Source organism: Limulus polyphemus, unplaced genomic scaffold (assembly GCF_000517525.1).
Source record: "Limulus polyphemus unplaced genomic scaffold, Limulus_polyphemus-2.1.2 Scaffold4447, whole genome shotgun sequence".
Lineage (NCBI taxonomy): Eukaryota > Metazoa > Arthropoda > Merostomata > Xiphosura > Limulidae > Limulus > Limulus polyphemus.
The window spans coordinates 11,878-16,098 of NW_013670057.1; positions in this window are offsets into that span (position 1 = coordinate 11,878).

Consider the following 4,221-nt stretch of genomic DNA (forward strand, 5'->3'; position numbering starts at 1 on the left):
AATTATTGAAATTTTAACTATAAACCAGGGAGATGCAAAGACAAATATTTATTACATTTGAATAGTTTTATACTTTTTGAAGTGTTATGAAATCTCTTGTCTTTTTGTGACAGATTAAAATTTTCTAACTCTCCCTTTACATAAAGCTTGAAGTAAACTCCAAAAATCTGTAATTCCCATTAGTATGATCACACAAAAATATGAATCACCAACAAAATAGACAAAAAAATATAATATATTAAAGAAAATATGAGAAATTGTAGTGTTTGGCAACACTATTGATTAATAAATAGCAAAACTGTTGAACACATTTTTCACATTAAATAAAACTAAATTTCAAAATGTACGTATATTAGAACAATGACGGTGTAGCTGCACATTAACAAAACAAAAACTGGAAGAAGGATCATAGAGAAATCAATAATTTAGAATAAATTTTGGATAAAAATCAAGATAAATCAAACAACGGAATTTCAATATACTATTAAATCACAACGTAATTCAAAATTTTTACATTTTTAATGAATAAGCAATAGTCATGATTATTTAGAAAACATGTTACTACAAGACGTAATACCAACTTTTCCTGATCTCATTTGAACAAAAAGTCAATGTAACTTGCCAGCCCAACCTAAATTGTTAGTATAGCTCCCATCCTCCACCCATCCATGCTGCTGTCAATATCTTCAGAGGTTCTATAAGAATTTTTTTTTTCTAATTTATGGGGGTGCCATCAGCAGATGATCTCAACTAGTAGAACTAGATAAAGTACATAAAGTATAAATTAGTTTTTTTCTTGTATTTAATTGTGTTGTACTAATAATCTTATGAGTTAATGTTATTGTAATAAAATACAGTTATACGTATGATTAATTGATTGCGTTAAGAACAATTGGTAAATACAAATATGTTAGGATACTCAACACACACAATTAGTTGTAAAGATATGATTATTAAAAAAGGGTTACGTAGTTAGTTCTTCTGGACTGGGGGCAACTCCAGCCATTTGAAACAAAGATAAAAAGAAATAGCCCCATTAGTAAAAAGAAAGGGACATTAAATTTTTAGGTTTTTAGTTATTATGAAGTTATAAATTGCTGTATAGAGACAATTAGTAGTTAACAGAGAGAGGTAGGTAAGTGGGACTTTAACGTTACACCTCTGTTGTTTTTTGGCTGCTTGATCTCTTTGGTAATATATGCAATCCATGATAATGTGTTCTGGATCTTCAAAATTTGAGCAATGGCTGCATTCACCATTGGGATGTGCTTTAATTTTGTAGAGATGTCCATTTAGACCTGTGCAATTAAAACGGAGGCATGTTATGATAACTTTTTGGCATCTATTCGTACATGCATACTTGATGTGAGAAGAAACAACATGAACAATTTTCTTGTATATATATATATTTGATTGTTTCACTGGATTTCATCTGTACTGCCAGGAATCTAAAATGAATTTACTGACTTGTCCATAGAGGTCACCAATTTCAACAGAAACGTTTATGACCCCAGGATACGTTAACGCATTTTGGCAAGATGATCAACAACCTCATTTCCCTGGATTCCCACATGGCTAGGGACCCAGAGAAATTTGATGACAATATGGGGGCATAAACAGACAAGGCATGTAAATACTTCACTCAGTTACATTGGATTAGATCAGTGGTTCCCAACCTTTTTCAATGCTGGCACCCCTTGAGATTTTGAAATTCCATCCCGCACCCCAGAGTTAAAAGCAAAAAATTTATATTTTTTTCAGGTCAAATTATTAAATACTAATTAATGAGTATTTTTAATTAATACAAATTTTTGAACAGAAGAAAAACTTATTTTGCCAGAAAAGAAAACACGTTATCATGAGTCAGAAAAAATTATATATATGTGTCTGTGTGTGTGTTTGCCAGAAAAGAAAACACGTTATCATGAGTCAGAATAATTTATTTTCACACAAATTAGGTGTACATGGTATCGAAAACTCGTATCAGATCCTATCAATGTGACATTTGTTCTTGTTTCTTCACAATTATGTCTGGAATACGGGGTTCCTTTATGCTGAGAGCGATGTGCATGTCATGCTGAGCATCGAGGCAATTTCGAAACTTGCTTTTCACATGAAGAAGAGTCGAAAACCCTACTTTGCAAAGATGCTGTTGCGAAGGGAACAAGTACAGTAAGTACTTTCTTGGAAATGTTTAGGAATCTTGTTATTTGTGATGCCCAAAAATTTTCCAAAGTCTTCACCTCGAACTCCATTTTTGCAGCATGATCATTTTGCATGTCAATTATTCCCTTCTTGAAAGGATCTTCATCATCATATTGCTTAACTGAAACAGAAACGGATTCCTTATCCAGCGGTTGCTGGCTTCCAAATTTCCTGCAGAGAAATACCCATCAAAGGCATAATGAACAGCTATTAAAATTCCAGAAGTTGCCACAGCAATACGCATTCACCGTAGTGACTCGTGTTCTTCAACAACTTCTTCCAGCAATGGAAACCTAGCCAAATTTCCCTTCTCAATATTTCTCAACCACAAAGGAATTATAGCTTTGAAAGAAGCCAGATTTTCATGTACAATATCCACGTTTTTATTACTTCCTTGGAGGGAAATATTTAGTTAATTTAAGTGAGTAAATATGTCGGTCAAGTATTCTAGCATTTGCACAAGCCCTGGGGAATCAAATGAAGAAAACAGATCCAACTTTTGATCCTTTAAAAATGTCTTGATCTCCTCACGAAGCTCAAATATACGCTGCAAGACACGTCCACAGGATAGCCATCTCACCTCCGTGTGGTACAGTAGAACCGTGTGTTCAGAATCAATGCTTTCACAAAACGCTTGAAATAAACCATGGTTCAGTTAACGTCCTCTAATTACGTTAACAATTTTCACACATGTTGACAAAACGTCTTGCAGACTTTTTGGTAATGTATTCGCTGCTAATCCATACCGATGAAGCAGGCAGAAACAGGCAGTGTGTGACACGGACATCAGGAATTTCCCGTTTCATGAGGGCTGCAAATCCAGACCGATTTCCTAGCATAGCAGGAGCCCCATCTGTACATATGGAACCAACGATGTTCATATTGTTACGTCTCTGTTCGTTAGTTAATTTTCCGTAAATTCGTTCCGACGAAACTTTAGCGACACAAGTCCTTTCTTAAAGAAAACTGGTTTATTCTTTCCGAATACAACTTTACGATACACTTAATTTCAACAGTCGCTCTGTAACAAACGCTATAACAACGAACGTCTCAGGTGCTCAACTTCAATAATACTCAGTTCAATTACACACTCTCTGACTGCAGTTCAATTACTCCTACCTACACACTGTCCCGTCACGTTGTGACCATCTTACATATACCAGACTACCCCCAATCTAGTAATCTCCCGACAATTCACAAAGGTTCGAGAAGGAAGTGGCGTGATACTAGTCACGTGACCTCGCTGACGCAACAATATCTAATCCATGTTTTAAGAAAAATTATTTTATGAGGTCGAACACGTTCTGGCCTTTTGTGGTGGTCTTTAGTGGTTCACAAAATAGGATGTGTTCTAATACTTCTTCATTCTTGACATAACGAAAAAGAGCAATCAGCTGGCTACAATGGGAAACATCTGTAGATTCATCCAATTGCAATGATATTTTTACAGGAGTCGCCTTGATATCAGTAATCACCTGTTCCAAGATGTTCTCGCTCGTATCAATTATTCTGTTCCTGATGACATTGTTAGACATTGGTACTTTTTGCATCTTCCTTTACGCATCTTTCCCCAGAATGGTCTTAACAACTTCAAGGATTCATGGCTTCACTAACTCTTCAGCGATGGTATAAGGTTTTTTCGCGTTGGCCATCTGATACGCAACTTGATAGGATGCTTCAAGAACAGGCTTTTCAGTTGGTACATATCCTAAATTTGGCAGAGTTACTAGACGATCAAAACGTGCCTTCTTCACCTTCAGTGATTCTTCATTGTGCCCAGCTTCTCTACCCCCATGTACTCAGTTGAAATGTTCGTTGAGTTTGGAAGGTTTCAAATTTGCATTAGAAAACATCACTGAACATAAAAAGCATTGAGGTCTTTCTGTCCCACTTCTCTCAGTTGTACATGTGAACCCAAAACGATAGTAATCATCGTTCTACTTTCATTTCTTCGCCATTATGGACCTCTGAAAATAAAAAATATCATGAGACATAAATAGTAGGCGTATGTTTAAT